The sequence below is a fragment of the Phodopus roborovskii genome, unplaced genomic scaffold (genome assembly GCF_943737965.1).
Source record: "Phodopus roborovskii unplaced genomic scaffold, PHOROB, whole genome shotgun sequence".
In the NCBI taxonomy this organism is placed as follows: domain Eukaryota; kingdom Metazoa; phylum Chordata; class Mammalia; order Rodentia; family Cricetidae; genus Phodopus; species Phodopus roborovskii.
The window spans coordinates 16,203,084-16,221,200 of NW_026126413.1; the positions used below are offsets into that span (position 1 = coordinate 16,203,084).

Genomic DNA, 18,117 nt, shown 5'->3' on the forward strand with positions numbered 1-18,117 from the left:
CCTCCAGAGAAGCTAGGAAACAAGGAGGACCATAAGAGAGACACAGTCCCCTGGTGAAGGGGAAAGGGACAAGAGCCCCTGAACAAATTTGGAGCATGGGGATAGCTGGGAGTGAGGTAGGCAGAGGAGAACATGAGGGATCAGGAAGATTGAATGGGGAGATGAATAGAGGAGAGCAAGAAAAGAGACACATCAATAGAGGGAGCCATTATAGGTTTAAAGAGAAATCTGGCACTGGAACAATGTCTGGAGACCTACAAGGATGACCCCAACTAACAATCTAGGCAATAGTGGAGAGGCTGCCTTAAACGCTCTTCCCCTATAATGAGAATGATGACTACCTTATATGCTATCCTAGATCCTTCATCCAGTAGCTGATGGAAGCAGAAGCAGAGATCCATAGCTAAGCACTGAGCCAAACTCCTGGAATCCAGTTTCAGAGAGGAAGGAGTGAGAAGCTAAAAGGTCAAGCCCATGCTGAGAAAACCCACAGAAACAGCTAACCTGAGCAAGTTGGAACTCATGGACCCCAGTCTGACAGCTGGGGAATCAACAGGACCAAACCAGGCCCCTTGGATGTGGTGTCAGCAAGGAGGACTGGGCAGTCTATGGGGCCTCTGGCAGTAGAACCAGGATGTATCTCTAGTGCATGAACAGACTTCAGGAGCCCATTTCCCTTGGAGGGATACTCCTTTAGCCTAGAGAGGGCCTAGACTCTACCCTAGATGATTTGACAGATTTTGATGATCCCTCATGGAAGGCCTCACCCTCCCTGGAGAGTGGATGGGAGATGGGTTGGGGGTGCCAGTGGGGGGCATGGGAGGATGGGAGGGAACTGGGATTGATATGTAAAATAAAAATATTAAATAATAATAAACAAAATTTTAAAATAAAAAAAAACCAAACAAAACAAATTCTAGGAAAGACCAGACCAGAGGAAACCAAGACCAAAGAAAATACTGAGCTCCATACCTCTGTGCCTAACATCTAGGGCTCATGGAAGCATTATTTGGGGTACAATAGGATTGAGTATCTCTGTCCATCTGATCCTGCCATCTGCAAGCATATATGCATTCTCTTGGGTTGACTCCACTCAGTGCCTACAGCTTTTCTTGGTAAATAGCCTACATTCTTGACATCTCCAACATTCTGTGGTTTTTACTGCAACTTATATTTCACCTTTAAAGTGTTACATGATGGTCTCTTAAGGACTCCTTTCAGGGAATCTGACCCTGTGACACATTGCTTGGCCTCAGTAGTTTCTGGAACCTTGGTGGAAGTTTCTCTTCTATTCTACGTTTTGCAAAACCAGCACCATATGGATAACAGCATGTTTTGCTATCAGTTCAAGATGTTGTCTAGGCTTCTTGGAACTTGTTCACAACAGACTAAGCAGTTTTCTGGCTGAACTAGTTAACAATCCCTCTAGGAAGTCCTGTTTGAGCCTCACGAAATCTCTCATCTTAGGTACTTTAAAAAAAACTTCCAATTTTGCAAATGAGTCATGATGTACAAATTCTTGCTCTCCAAGTATTTTTCCTATTGTTCCTCTGAAACAATTCCTATGTTTTCCTTAATTGTGCAAATCTTTTTAACAACTTATTATTTTAAAAACACAACCCATATGGAACTTTATATACATTCACATTCTTTCACATTTACTACTTATTTCTGTAGTAAGAATAATAAAAAACCCAGAGACAGATACTGAGGTACCAGCTGAAGTTCAGAAAAGCCAAGCTACCAGAGAGCTCTTTTCTATACCAGGGCTGGGGAGATCCTGTCCTCACCGTGCCTGGAGACTAATTGCCAGTGCCTGAACACTGAATGCTTCCTGAGACTCTGGGCTCCTTTTTATATACCCATCTAGTGCAGGGATTAAAGGTGTGAGCTCTGTTCTTCTTTTAGACTGATTCATGTAGCCCTGGGTGGCCTCTGTCTCCTGAGAGATTAATGGTGTGTTCCACCACTGCCCAGCTTCTATGGCTATGGCTAGCTTTGTATTCTGATCTTCAGTGGTTTTATTATATCATAAGTAATATATCACTTCATATTTTATTCCTGCTTTCTATTCTTTCCACTGTGTATCGCAGCCTGAATGCTATGCTGTCTTGAAATTTATGCTGCCAAACAGTTTAATTTTTTACATTTTAATTTAGTTGTATGCAGATTTTCAAGATGTGAGTGGAATGTAACCGGCTTCTTTGTCAGAATATAACCAACCCTAAGGGCCTCCAGCCCAATTTCTGTTATACTTACTCATCTCTAAAAGCTTATGAGCATAGACTTTATTATCTTCATTTCTTTTGGCTTTCTCACCAAAATCACTGATTGTGTACTTTGTTGCAATATTTTAGGGTTACTCTAGCTTATGGCTCTAAACTCTTCCTCCTGAAAATAATTTTTGAAGTCCTATGACCATATAGATTTATCTTAATAATGTTCCATGCTCATTACTAATTTTATATATTAGTTACTTTTCCCATAATGGTGACAAAATGTCATACAAGAAACAACTTGAGGGAGTTTTCTTTGGCTCATGGTTTGAGATTATACAATCTATCATGGTGGCAAAAGTCCTGACACTGGGAGCTGCTTCCAGCTGGGGAGGCAAAGCTGGGGGAAGCCTGTCAGGAAGCACATAGCAAAGTAACCTTTCCTAATCAATGATAATCCACAGTCAAGTTCTAACCATGGAAACATTAGATGGATATAAATGCACATCGTCCTAAAAATATCTTATAAAATAGCTATTACTCTTCAAACATGTCAAAAGGATGAAATACAATGAGAGGATGATAAAGGATTAGAATTAGGAGGAAATAAAGAGTTGGAAGTGTGTTGATAACATGCGGTGTTCAACCATTAATGAAGGGTGCTTGTTGTGGTGAGTGGAAGTTGTTTCTCTTAGCCTGTTGTTCTTTGTTGGCCACTCTTCTGATGTCTCTGACTGCTCAGTCTCATTTGGCACATTGGGGCATTGAGGCCATTGATAACTGAGTGATCTCTATGATCAATGTTTGTTGATTCTTGTTATTTTGTTGTGGCTGTTGATTGATTGTGTGTGTGTGTGTGCCTTCCTTGGTTTTCATGGTCTGAGATTATTTATTCTCTGTATTTTCACTGTTGTGATTAACCACTTTAGATTGGAGTTTTCTTTCTAGCATCCTCTGTAGGGCTGATTGCTTAAATCTGGTTTTATCACGGACTATCTTATTTTTTCCAACTATGGTGATAGAAAATTTTGCTGGGTATAGTATTCTGGGCTGGCATCCATGGACTCTTTAAAGCAGAAGTAGAATCTTCAGGTCTTGAACAGTTTCATTCATTCCTTGCACTGTTTATTTGTGTTTTCCTAGATTTCTTTAAGGGATTTATTAATTTCTCTTTAAGGGCCTCTATTACCTTCATACAGGCCATTTGAAAGTCCTTTTTTCTTGGGCTTCAGCTATGTTGGAATATGCAAGTTCTGCTGCGGTAGGTTTACTGGGTTCCAGTGGACACATATTGTCCTGGCTGTTACTGTGTTTCTGTGCTGATGTCCAGGCATCTAGGATTGGGATAATTATAGGTCTGGGTGATGATACCTGGTCTTGTTTCTGTTGGGTGAGTGTTTTGTCCCTTGGTTACTGCTTCCTCACTAGACTTTAGGATGTAGTGGCTGTGTGCTGCCAGGTAGGAAATTTTCTATGGACCTGTTTCCCTGGTCTGCTCAGCTAGTATGTCCCAGTGAATGCCTGCAAGTGTTAGAGGCTGGGATAATGCGATGATGTACTAGTTAGGGATTCTGTTGCTGTGAAGAACAGGTCTTATACAGAAAACATTTAATTGTGGTGGCTTACAATTTCAGAGGTTTAGACCATTGTCATCATGGTGTCATCTGGCAAGTCAGGAGAAGGAGCTGAGAGTTCTTGACCCACAGGCAACAGGAAGTGAATTGTACCACTGGGTGTAGCTTGAGCATAGGAGACCTCAAAACCTAACCCCCCCCCCACTTCCTCAAACAAGGTCATACTTACTACAAGAAAGCCACATTTCCCAATACTGTCACTCCCTATAGGGGCCATTTTCTTTTTCTTTTTTAAATAATTCATTTTTATTTTATGTACATTGGTATGAAATGTCTCAGGTCCCATGGAACCAGAGTTACAGACAGTTTTAAACTGCCATGTGGATGCTGGGATTTGAACCCAGGTCCTCTGGAAGAGCAGTCACTGTTCTTAACCACTGACCCACCTCTCCAGGAGCCACCTCTCCAGGCGCCCCCCCCTCTGCCCCCGATGACCACAGATGAGTTGGGGGAAGGAAGGCTGGAGGAGAAGGTATTTGTGATCTGTTGCAGATGGGGTCAGAGAAGAAAGTGAGACCACAGTAGTTTTCTGCCATAGAACTGGGGATAAGACTGGGGGGATTGGATCTGGTTGAACAGGGAGAGAGGTGTGGGTCTATGGACAACTTACTTATTGCACTGGCAGGAGTGACCCATGAGTTAGCAATGGGTGCCTGTTGGGGTTGGGGGTTGGGGGCTGGGACAAAGCAACAAGTCAGTAGAGGGAGGTAAAAAGGAGATCTGTGGGTTCTACAGGAGATGGGAACGGAAGTGGGGTTTAGAGATGGAGAGGTGGAGGGGCTGTAGATAAGGCTGCCATAGGTGTTCTGCTACAAATCTGGGGATGATACCAGAGGATTTAATTTGAGAGGATAGAGAACTGTTTTTTGACATTTTAAGGATTTCGTTAAGTTTTTGAGAAATCAATAGTGCTGCGATTTGGTGTTTTGCTTTACTATACTATTTCTAGCATCATTTAATTTACTCAAATATGATTTTCCTATTTGAAAATTCAAGGCCACTATCTCTGTAAATATTTTTCTCCCCATTTTTTTCTTCTTATGGGAAACCCAACTGCATATTAGTCCTTATGAGACTTAGACTTCTTTTTTTAGATTTGGGTCTCTTAGATTTCTTCTTTAGATTTGGGTCTAAGTGTTTCCTGGTTTTTATTATTATTATTATTATTATTATTATTATTATTATTATTATTATTATTTTACAGAATTCTTAATGAAGTTTCTCTCACTTCTCACTGCCTTGGAACTAGGTTCTATAAACTTCTAATAAAATTGCTGCCAAAGGAAACACACTCACCCTGATCGTGGTTCAGGCCTTGAAGTGGTAAGTGACCCATGATCTGTTCATATTTTACTAAATTTCTGAACATAATGGGGGGAGTCTGTTATTTCCCAAAATGGAGAGGAGTGACTACTGGATAAATTGGTTTGTCTCAGATACTCTTGAAGGGCCTCTGAATGAATTAACACCTAAATTAAGGCACACTTGATTCAAAGTATCAAACATGCCAAAATTCTTGAGAAGAACATTACAAGGGAAGGACTTGACTTATTTGAAGAGGAGGGAGAAGAGGTAGAGGAGTAGGAAGATCACCACTGTTACCAAAACCAGTGTGTGTGAGAGACTAAGGTCACCACTAACATCAGAGAGGTGGGGCCTATGCCATAAAAAGACACCTTGGCTTTACTTTCTCTTCAATATTGCATGACACTTGTGTAGTATACTCAGAAGCCGTACACTATACTCACTGTTTCTTCTCAAGCTTTTTGTTCCTTTTTCTTCTTTTGATATTATATTTCAAGAAAGGAAATAATCAATGCAAGAGCTTAAAATGCAACTATATTTTTGCAGTGATCTGTGGTTTAAATATTAGGTATAAAAACTGGAATTATCAGTTCATTCTAACACATGGATTTCACTTACTTATAATTTTATAGATTAATTTATCTATTCAATTTACATCCTGGCTGCAATTTCCCTCCCTCCTCTCCTCCCAGTCCTTCCCCCGCCACACCACCTGTTTCCACCCCCCAATCCAGTCCTCCTCTGTTTCTGTTTAGGAAAGGGCAGGTCTTCCAGGAGTTTTAACAAAACATGGACTATCGCATTGCAGGAAGACTAAGCACCTCCCCATGTGTTAAGGCTGGGCAAGGCAAGCCAGTATGAGGAGTAGGGGAAAGCCAGTAAAAGTGCTGGAGATAGCCCCTGTTCCCACTGTTAGGAGCCCCACAAAAGGACCAAGCTACACAACTGTCACATATATATTGAGTGCCTAGATCAGTCCCATGCAGGCTCCCTGGTTGTCATTTCAGTCTCTGTGAGCCCCTGTGAGCCAGGTTAGTTGATTCTGAGTTTTCTTGTGGTGTCCTTGACCCCTCTAGTTCCTACAGTCCTCAACCCCATCTTCTTCAGGATTCCCTGAATTCACCAAATGACTGGCTGTGGATCTGCATGTGTTTTCACTGGTGCTGGATGAAGCCTCTCTGATGACAACTGGGCTAGTCACCAGTAAGGTCACAGAAGATGGCAGGTCAGGCTGTGCTCCCACTGTTGCCAAGGATCTTAGCTGGAGTCACCATTGTGGATTCCTTTGTGCCAGGTTTTTACTGGACCCTGAAATGCCCCCCACCTCCCAGCAGTCTCTTTCAATACTCTCTCCTTCTGCCTCCCCACCCCACCTGATGCTCACATTCGCATTCCCACCCACCCTCAGTACACTTACAAAATCTCTTCTATTGTCCCTTCCAAGGGAGATCTGGGCGGCCCTCCATGAATCCTCCTTGTTACCTAGTCTCTCTGGGTCTAGGAATTGTAGCATGGTTATCTTTTATTTTACAGCTAATATCCACTTATGAGTGAGTGCATACCATGTTTGTCTTTGTTGGTCTGGGTTACCTCACTCAGGATGTTTTTTTTTTTTTTTTTCAAGTTCCATCCATTTTCCTTCACGTTTCCTGGTGTCTTTGTTTTTAACAGCTGAGTAATACTCCACTGTGGGAATGTTCCACATTTTCTTAAGGAACATCTAGGTTGTTTCCAGGTTCTGGCTATTAAAAATAAAGCTGCTATGAACATTGTTGAGCAAGTGTCCTTGTAGTATGGTTGAGCATCCTTTGGGTATATGCACATCCGTGGGATAGATGGGTCTTGTGGAAGATTGATTCTGAGTTTTCTGAGAAACTGAAATACTGACTTTCAAAGTGGCTGTACAGTTTGCACTCCCACCAGAATGGAGGAATGTTCCCCTTGCTCTGCATCTTCTCAGACATGAACAGTTGCTTATGTTTTTGATCTTAGCCATTCTGATAGTACAAGATGGTATCTCAGAGCCATTTTGATTTCATTTCTCTGATGGCTAAAGATATTGAACATCTCCTTAAGTGTTTCTTGGCCATTTGAGATTCTCCTGTTCAGAATTCTCTGTTTAGATCTGTACCTCACTTTTTAAATTAGATTATTTGGTTTGTTGATATCGGTTTGTTGATATCGCATTTCTTGAGTTCTTTATATATTTTGTTACTCAGCCCTCTGTCAGATGTGGGGTTGGTAAAGATCTTTTCCCATCCTGTAGGCTGCTATTTTGTCCTATTGATGATGTCCTTTGCCTTCATGAGGTACCATTTATTAATTTTCAATCCCAGTGTCTATGCTACTGATGCTTTATTCAGGAAGTTGTCTCGTGCCAATGTGTTTGAGATTATTTCCCACTTTTTCTTCTATCGGGTTCAATGTACCTAGATTTATTTTGAGGTCTTTGAGCCACTTCATCTTGAGTTTTGTACCAGGTGATAGATATGGATCTATTTATATTTTTCTATATGCCAACATCCAGTTATACCAGCATCATTTGTTGAACATGCTCTCTCTCTCTCTTTTCCATTATATAATTTTGTAAAAAAAAAAACCAGGAGTCCACAGGAGTGTGGATTTCTGTCTGGGTCTTTGATTTAATTCCATTGATCCACCTGTCTGTTTTTATGCCAATACCATATAGAGAATTGTTTTAGCTATCCTGGGTTTTTTGCTTTTCTGTATGAAACTGAGTATTATTCTTGCAAGGTCTGTAAAGAATTGTGTTGGGATTTTAAGGGGAATTGCAATGAATTTTTAGATTGTTTTTGGTAAAATGGCCATTTTTACTATGTCAGTCCTACCAATCCATGAACATGGGAGATCTTTCCATCTTCTGATTTTTTCAAAGACTTGAAGTTCTTGTTATACATGTCTTTCACTTGCTTGGTTAGAGTTACACCAAGATATTTTATATTATTGAGGCTATTGTAAAGGGTGCTGTTTCTCTGATTTCTTTCTCAGCCCATTTAGCAATTTGTATATAGGAAGGTTACTGATTTTTTTTTTTTTTTTGGGTTAATCTCGTATCAGCTGTAAGAGTTCCCAGTAGAATTTTGGGGTTGCTTATGTATATTATCATATCATCCATGAATAATGATACTTTGACTTCTTCCATTCCAATTCATATCCCCCTTGATTGCCTTTAGTTATCTCATTGTTCTAGCTAGAACTTCAAGTACTATATTGAATAGTTATGGAGAGAGTGGACAATCTTGTGTTGTTCCTGATTGTAGTGGAATTGTTTTGAGTTTCTCTCCATTTAATTTGATGTTGGCAAATGGCTTGCTGTATATTGCCTTTATTATATTTAGGAATGTCCCTTGCATCCCTGATCTATATAAGACTTTTAGCATGAAAGAGTGTTGGATTTTGTCAGACTTTTTCAGCATCTAACGAGATGATCATGTGTTTTTTTCTCTTTCAGTCTGTTTATATTACATTGAAATATTTTTGTATGTTGAAGCATCCCTCCATCTCTAGGATGAAGTCTACTTGGTCATAAGTGCTGATTTATTATGATTTATTTAAGCTTGCCTGAGGATTCAGAAAGCAAAAGTCCGTTGCAAGCTATAGAAGCTAGACACACACCTTTAATCCCAGGACTCAGGATTAAAAGGTAGATGGATCTCTGTTAGTTTAAGGCCACACTGAGCTACACAAAATTGACCAAGTCCTAAAGAAACAGCTCACACAAAGATGATCTTAGCACTTGGGATCACATGCCTTTAATCCCAGAACTCATGAGCAGTATTTAAAACAGGAACAGGGTCTCAGAGCTGGCATTCATTCTCCAGCCACACTGAAGATAGGAGTTTCAGGATTCTCCAACCACGCTTAGGAGAGGCAGCAGTCTGAGGCTTGGTGAGAACTTGTTGAGACAGGATCAGCCCTTTCAGCCTGAGCTAGAGGTAAGAGCTAGTGCCCAGCTACTTTGCTTTTCTGATCTTTAGCTTGTAGATTGCAGCTTGAACCCCAATATCAATCTCTGGGTCTTTTATTTATCCTGTTATAGTCATGGTGAATGATCTTTTTGATCTGTTCTTGGACTTGGTTTGCCAGTATTTTTGCATCAATGTTCATGAGTGAAATTGGTCTGTAATTCTTTCTTTGCTTAGTCTTTGTGTGGTTTGGATATCACAGTGACTGTGGCCTTGTAAAAAGAGTTTGGCAATGTTCCTTGTGTTTCTATTGTATGGAACACTTTGAGAAGTATTGGTATCGTTTTAGTTCTTCTTTGAAATTCTGGTAGAATTCTGTGTTGAAACTCCTGAGCTTTTTTTGGTTGGGAGACTTTTGATGACTGTTTCTATTTTCTTAGGGGCTATAGATCTATTTAGTTTTTTTTTTTTTTATCTGCTCTTGATTTAAATTTGGTGTGTGGTACTTTTCCAGAAAATTGTCTATTTCCTTTAAATTTTCCAATTTGTGGAGTACAGGTTTTTGAAGTATGACCTGATGATTCTCTGGATTTCCTCAGTGTTTGTTGTTTTGTACTTTTTTCTGATTTTGTTAATTTGGGTATTCCCTCTTTGCCTTTTGGTTAGTTTGAATAAAGGTTTGTCTATCATATTGATTGTCTCAAAGAACCAACTCTTTTTCTCATTGATTCTTTGTATTGTTTTCTTTGTTTTTATTTTATTGATTTTAGCCCTCAATTCAATTATTTCCAGCCATCTACTCCCACTGGCTGTTTGCTTCTTTTTGTTCTAGAGCTTTTAGTTATTCTGCTAGTTCACCTGCGTGAGATTTCTCGAGCTTCTTTATGTAAGTATTTAGGACTATGAATTTCCTCTTATCACTACTTTCATTATGTCCCATAAATTTGGGTATGTTTGCTGCCATTTTCATTGCATTTTAGGAAATCTTTAATTTCTTTCCCCCCTTCTCCCCTCAACCCAGTGGTGATTCGATTGAGCCTTGTTCAACTTCTGTGAGTTTGTGGGCTTTCTGCCATCAGTGTTATTGTTGAATTTGAAATTTAAGCCATGGTGGTTTGATAAGATACAGGGTGTTATTCCTTTTTTTAATCTGTTGAGGTTTGCTTTGTTACTGAGTATGTGTTCAATTTCGGAGAAGGTTCCAAGGGGTGCTGAGAAGAATATATATTCTTTTGTGTTTGGGTTGAATGTTCTATAGATGTCTGTTAAGCCCATTTGAGTCATAACATCTGTTAGTTCCTTTATTTCTATTTTAAGTTTCTGTCTGGTAGATCTGTTCAGTGGTAAAAGTGGAGTGTTGAAGTCCCCCACTACTAGTGTGGGGTTTGATGTATGATTTAAGCTTTAGTAATGTTTCTTTTACAGATGTGGTTGTCCTTGTATTTGGGGCATAGATGTTCAGAATTGAGACTTCATCTTGCTGGATTTTTCCTTCCATGAATCTGAAATGTTCTCTTTTGATTACTGTTAGTTTGAAGTCTATTTTATTAGATATTAGAATAGCTACACCAGCTTGTTTCTTAGGTTCATTTGATTAGAAAATGTTTCCCCAACCTTTTACCTAAGGTGATGTCTGTCTTTGAAGTTGAGGTGTGTTTCTTGTATGCAGCAGAAGGATGGATTCTGCCTTCATATCCATTCTTTTAGCCTGTGTCTTTTTAAAGGGAATTGAGTCCATTGATATTAAGGATTTTAATGACTAGTGATTGCTAGTTCCTATTATTTTTGTTTTTGTTGTGGTTGTTGTTGGTATTGTGTGTGCATTTCCCTTCTTTGGGATTTTCTTGTATGGGATTATCTGTTGCCTATATTTTTGTGGGTGTAGTTACCTTCCTTGGGTTGGAGTTTTCCTTCTGGTTCCTTTTGTAGGGCTGGATTTGTAGGCATTGTTTAAATATGTTTTTTGTCGTGGAATATCTTATTTTCTTTGTCTATGGTAATTGAAAGCTTTGCTGAGTATAGTAGTCTGGGCCAGCACCTGTGGGCTTTTAGTGTACTGCCTTTTCTGTTATTGTGTTTTAAACTGGCATTTAGGCTTCTGTATTATATGATTATAGGCCTAGGTGTTGATTCCTCCATTTGTCTTTGTTGGATGATTGTTTTGTTCCTTAGTTTCTCTTTCCTTTCTGCCCTCTGGCCTAAATGGCCAGGGGTTCTGGTGACTAGCATGTCTTCTGGTCCAGTAAGGTGTCCCCTCTGGTAAAGCTGAAGTCTTCTCCAGAAGTTGTATACCAAGATATGGAGCTTAAGGGATGGGGTGCAGTCTGGGGTCCCTAGATCTGGTCTAGCCTCTGGGGTCCCTAGGACCAGCTCAACCTCCAGTGCAGCTGCTAGGGCTGGGATCCCTCCAGCTGCCTTGTGCTCAAGTAAAGCTGAAGTCTTCTTCTGAAGTTGTAGACCTGGATATGGAGCTGGGACTGGTGTGTGTGTGTGTGTGTGTGTGTGTGCGTGCGTGCGTGCGTGCGTGTGTGTGTGTGTGTGTGTGTGTGTGTGTGCAGTCTGAGGTTGTTAGTCAGGCTTAAATTTTGTGGGCAGTGGTTGGTATCTTACCTAGGATTTCTAGGACCAGCTTGGCCTTCTGTAAAGCCACATGTACTCTTCAAAATTACAAAGAAATAGCATGTATATCTAATTTCAAGTTCTGATATAATTTATCTGGAGATTGAACTCAGTTAGTGAGGCTTGGTGGAACATGGCTTTACCTCCTGGGCCATCTTACTTGTCTAACACATGGAATTTAATTTACTTCATTTACCCATTTCATATAAATATGTAATTATTATGTACTTGAAATTACTAAGTGAATAATTTTTAGTGTTTTGCCAATAAAGAAATGTAAGAATGTATATTAATACATATGATCAATATCTTGATTTGTCATTTTTGCTGTCCTGAGGATCAAACTTAGAACCTCATACATTAGGCAGATATTCTACCATTGAGCCATACCCCCAACTCTTTTTTTTTTTCTTTTTTTTTTATGCATATAGAGTATTTTTTATTTAATTTTATATAACAAAGTCCAATTAAATGTAAACTATCAGTTATACACAATATTTGGGAATTTGGGCGCCGCCCTTCCCAAACAACCCCCTGCTGGTGGGGGGGGGGGTTGGGGGGGGGGATGGGAAAATATCCACCCTGCCCTGCTGTGGTGGGTGGTTTTTTTTTCTCTGTGTTTTGGGTATGTGGTGCTTTCTCTTTTTTGCTGTTTGGGGTGTGCTGTTATCCCACAACCATTTAAACAACCTCTCTTTTTTTTCTTTAAAAAAAAAAAAAACTTCCCCCTACCTTTCTTTACTAAATTTTGAAATTTTTTTTTTTTTTTTTTTTTTTCCCCCCCCCCCCCCCCCCCCCCCCCCCCCCCCCCCCCCCCCCCCCCCCCCCCCCCCCCCCCCCCCCCCCCCCCCCCCCCCCCCCCACCCCCCCCCCCCCCCCCCCCCCCCCCCCCCCCACACCCACACCCACCCCACATTTTTTTTTTTTTTTTTAAATATCATAAATATGCATAATTTTATTACTCAATTAAAATATAAGTAATAAAAAGGGAACATTCCTATTGTAAAACGCTTTTAGACAGAACACAGCACCAATGTATGGGCTTGTCTACTTCTCTGTAGAACTTTTCTAATTTAACAGAAGATTTATTAATAGAGCCTAGTGTGGAGACATATAATATATACCAGCCCTTGGGAGACTGAGGAAGGTAGATCACAAGTTTGATGCAGCTCAAGTTATGTAGACTGCTCTAGGCCATCCTGGGCTACACTGTCATGAAATGGAAAAAAACAGTTTACTGGGAAAGCAGATATCAGAGATGGATCAGCAGAGTAGAGTATACTTGTTCATGGTTGTAATCCTAGCACCTTTGGGGCTAAGGCTTGGAAATTGTCATGAGTTCAAGGCAAGTCTGGGCAACCAAGGGAAACCCTGTCTCAGAACACAGGGGTGTGTATTTGGCATCAGTAGAACACATTGTATGCCAATAATTCAATTAAAGAGATGACTTTGTGATGAGAAATTTGAGTATTGGTATTTGGTTACACAAAGGAGTTATCATTGTTTTAAGAGTAACAGTTTTGTACTAGTTTAAAAAAATTTAGTCCTTCCCGACCAAGTGAGAGCACCAGGACCCCAGTCATAAAGCTGGGGAACTAGAATTGGACAAAACCAATGAATCTGGGTGCCAGTTAGGAGACCTGGGCAGGCTATGGGGCCTCTGATGATAGAACCAGTATTTCTCCCTAGTGCACAAATGGCTCTTGCAAATGATGTGACAGACTTTGATGACTCTCCATGGAAGGCCTCACCATCCCTGGGGAGTGGGTGGGTGGTGGGATGGGGGAGTGGGGGGCATGGGAGGACTGGAGGGAGAAGGAACTGGGATTGATATGTAAAATAAGATTGTTTCTAAATTAAATAAATAAAAATTTAAAAATGTAGTGTTTATATTTAGAAATGCAGGAGTATTTACTGGAGGCAGTGAAGAATCTGGGGTTGGTTGTAAAATGGTCCATTGGGGTGCAATGAGTAATGAGAATATAGGGTAAGTAAGATGACTTGTGCTTCATTCAGCGCTTCTTACAACTGGATGATGGCTGTGTTGGGGATTACTGTACTATGTTTTTCTGATGTTTGATAGTTTCCGTAATAAAGTTAAAAGGTCCAAAACATATAAACTTTGACCCTCCATTTCTTACACTAATAGTTTTTCAATTCTACTCATTATAGTCTTAGTTCTGGCATTTGGAGGAGGCAAGGGAAATTAGAAAATTTTCATTACTCTGTTTAGACGCAGGATGGCACTCTTTGAATAAGTAATTAGCGGAGGTCCAGTTCTCACTGAAAAAGCTGCTTTCCAGTACAGCTACTTCCTAGGGCAGCCTAATTTAACAGAGCAAACGCTTTTCAGGTAGGCGACATGGGCCACACCTATGTCTATCTATACCTTGACTAGTTTTCTGTGTTGCTGTATCTATCTTATACCAGGTTTGTAATATTGAGGAAAATTGAAGCTCATATATTAGCAGGTGATTTTTATGTAAGGGCAGCTAACTAGCTCTGTGCCACTTTTATTTTTTGGTGTTTGCTAGTATTGCTGTGAGGTCTAGCAACCTCAATGTATTTTACACACACACAGCTCAATGAATCATATTTATTTCAAACTGTCAGTACCAACCACATAACGTGTTTCTATGTTTACTATGCACTGAGTTAGCTAGTGAGGAGGATTAAGGTCAAAATGAGAGCTATCAACTGGACAAATACTATTGCCTTCCAGCCCTTGAGGAAGTGTTGAAGTAAATGTATTGCTCCACATTCCCAGTCTGACCTATGCCTTCTTCGAGCCAAGGGTTTCTAGAATAATTACACCTACCACCTCCGGTGTAGGAAAAAAAAAAATCAGATGGACAGCAACGTTAGCAGAAGCTAGAAATTTAAGAATTGGCATTTAGAAAGTGCCTCTTCCTTATTCTCCTCCCTTAGGTCCAATTCCGTTTTCTGGTTCTGGCCATAGGAAATTGACTTAGTGTTAATTAAAGACTGGAATTTCAAAGCTTAATTTCCCCTCCCCCAACCTTGGCAACCATTAAACCCCTGACTCCACACTCCACGGGACAGACAGATAAATGATGCAGCAGATTATACCGCTGAAAGGCAACGTTTGTCCTCAGCTATTTTCGATTTTTTTTCTGCTTCTGATATTTTGCTTGCTTAGGGCCGGGAAAGGGCTTTTTTATTTTCATTTTTTCCTCTACAGTTTAATGCCAGGGGCTTTCTCCCAGTGAAAGGGCTGCATCGATGTGGTGTTTTACCCCTAAAGGCTGGACTGGCAGCTGGTGTGGAGGGGGAGGTGGATTGGAAAGCTAGAAGAACCAGTTCTAAGGTTTTGTTTGTTTATCTTGAGATCTCAGCGGGGTTCCTGTGTCGTAGTCCCCCTCCCCCTTACCGGTTTAGGGGGCTGAATTTGGATTTATTTTCCTTTGAGCAGTCATTGAAGTTTCATTCAATGTACTGCTAAAAAAAAATACATCTCACTTGTTGCTTTCCCGGCTGCAGTTTAAAACACCATCCAGTCTCTCATCTGGAAATAATGCACACCCCCCCCCACCCTTTCCTTTTAAAGCTCCACATAACCTGAAGTCGATAATCACATGGAAAATGTGCAGGGCTCGGTTTTGTTTAGCTTTCATTCTTTTGGTGGAAACCTCATTTGTTAAAGTATGTACTCAATACACAGACAAATGTACACATGTTGCTTTCAAGTCTTGAAATTTGCGTGCTCCACAGATCTGACTCCTCACACGAATCTTACGGATACCGCTTAAACGCTTTTATTGTACAGATTAAGGAAAACAGAAAATGACACCGAAAATTCTAACAGTGACATTAGTATATCTAAAGTCACCCACTCTCTTTACCCCTCTTTCCCTTTCCCAAGAAACAGTAATAACAAGCCAGACAAGACTCTCAAAGAGGTTAAGGGGGAGGAAGGAGGCGGAGTGGGTTAGGGGAGAGAGGTTAGAGGGCCAGAGTTTCTCTCATTCACAGGGCGGAAAAGTTGACATTGTCTAAGCCCTTCTGAATGGCTGGTAGTCGGATACCCCGATTGTACCTCTACTTCCCCTCCCCCTCCACGTGACGACCCAGGACACATGCGCACCCGACGCAGCCCAGGCACATCTGCAGACTGACGTCAGTTTGTTCTGCCTCTGAGGAAAGCTGCCAAAATTTTCTTCTGCTGCAATTGAAGTTGGCCGGGGGCCGGCAGTGAGCTCGAGGGCTACTTCAACAAAACTTTTCCTGCCCTTCCTGCTCCTCTTGTCTTCTCTCTCTCCTGATACCTTTTGATGCTCTGCACATGTTATTTGCATAGCAAAGGCACTAAGCTGTCCAGGAAGAGAGGGCACCACTTCCACCCCCAATAAGCCTTTCCCCTCTTCTTTTCTTTCTTTTTTCCCTTTCCTTTTTTTTGGGGGGGGTGGGTGGGCGGGGGGAGGGAGAGAGTGGAGGGGTTTGCAAAGCACGTCTCAGGTTGATAGCCTTGATATATTAAAAGCATTTTTTTTCTTTTCTTTTCTTTCTTTTTTTTTTTTTAACTGCCAAATCGGCAGTCTGTTCCCTAAAGCTCCGGTTAGCCAGACTATAGGGTTTTATTCTGGCTGCAGAATAACTGGCTGGTGTGTTTTTGCAAAGGGGGGCAAAAAGAAAAGAGAGAAAGGAGGGAGTACGCGAGTCGTCCAGTGCAATCTCTATTGTTTGAAATTTACTTTTTATCAGAATTTGAAGATGAAAACGGTAAGGAAGACTTCATAATATTCAATGAAACCTTAAAAAAAAAAAAGGCTGTGTTTTGCTTGTCTTACGAATAACGCTTAGATCTCAGTCTCTCTGTCTCTGTCTCTCTCTCTCTCGTGTGTGTGTGTGTGTGTGTGTGTGTGTGTGCGCGCGCGCGTGTGTATTTGTGTGTGTGCGCGCGTGCGCGTGCTTTATGGCAAAGAGTGAGTGTGACTAAATTCATTTTACAGACAAATCTTTCAAACTCTAGACTACTCGCGGATGTAGAATTCCGGGACTTACAGGTATTTTATGATGTGAAAAATACGCACTCATTGTATGAATTTACATGTTGTGTGAGGTAGACTTGATTATGATCATCGTGTTCTTTTAACTCATCACCGTATAGCGCTGGAGAATGTAAGGATGATGTGTGTTCTTAATCGATTTCCAGATTTATGCTATTGCCTTCTGCAAATCCGTTTCATGTCAGTGTCTTTAGTATTCAGACAAGTGCATATTTCATGCCTGTGCTCTCAGGCCGGCAGAAGTGTGCTGGTGTAGTGCTGATGCTCTAGAATATGGTAAGCTCATAATAGGCTAATCAGAGATGAAAGCGTGTGGTTTTGATTTACTTTTGCCCACTTGGGCCATGCTAGACTCAACCCTCTGGAGCCTTGTTTATCAGGGTATGTCTGAATACATGGTATATGAGACTAAAGTTTACGGATTGAGGAGCGAGAACAAGAGTCCTGGAGGAAGTATTGGAAAATCTGTCTGATAATATGTGCTATAATTTCTGTCTTTGGTAAGTTTTCCACTTGTGCTAGGAGCAGAGAAAGCAAGCCAGAGTAAGAAAGCACACTGAGAGGGAACAAGAGAGTAAGTTTCTTACTCTTGTTTTTATTTGAGCTGCTGGTGCAACGCGTTTGGGCCAAATGCCAACTGTCTGGGTCACACGCGTTTTATCCAAATAGATTTAGCGCTGCTGTCTGGAAATGGGCTGCTGAATGTTAACTTTAGGATCAACTCAACCAGGGCAGCTCAGACTGTTACCCTCTGTCTGGATGAAGTGGAATGGGAAGGGGGGTGGTGGTGAGGGTGTGCAAAGCTGGGGGCTAAGGAGGGGGGAGGGGGAAGACGACGACAAACTATTGCTTGGAAGTTAAAAAAAAATACACGAATATAAGTTTCAATTTACTCTGTTATGTTTAAAGTTTTTTAAAACTATTTTTCCTCTTTTCTTTCTTCATGTTCTTTTCTTAAGCTTCTATTGATTAGACTGAAACATTTAGTGGTGAATTGGCAGCCCTTTAAATTCGTGACAGGAAAAGAAAGGAAAGCAATGAAAAACTGGTGCATTTGAAGGCAACTAAGAAAATTAATTTTGAAGAAAATTATTTTCACCAAAGTGATAATGCAGTCTTGTTTATATTAATTGGTGCTTAAACATGAGCACTAGTGATCTTTTTGGAAGAATGCTATATTAAAATGTGTAAGTTGCTTTCAAACAAATCAGCAAATCATTCACTTGCCACAAATGGCAGCAGATTATTCTATGTAGTTGTATGAATATTTTTGTGATTCCCCAGAGGAAAATCTTCTAGTCTTTAAGACTTGAAATGTTGTAAATAATTTTTAGTTTGGTCTAAAACCTGCAAATTAATCTCTATTCTTGTCTGTTGTTACTACTTCCTC

General features: G+C 40.6%; 1 protein-coding gene across 2 annotated transcripts in view; it reads left to right on the plus strand.

Annotated features, from left to right (window-relative positions):
- Positions 1 to 16,209: 16,209 nt before the first annotated feature.
- Positions 16,210 to 18,117, plus strand: part of Adamts6 (ADAM metallopeptidase with thrombospondin type 1 motif 6) — a 225,340-nt gene continuing 223,432 nt past the window's right edge. For both annotated transcript variants that reach the window (XR_007834420.1, XM_051182886.1), the window contains exon 1: positions 16,210 to 16,440. The gene's annotated coding sequence lies outside the window, so the exon portion shown is untranslated. The remainder of the gene's footprint in view (positions 16,441 to 18,117) is intronic.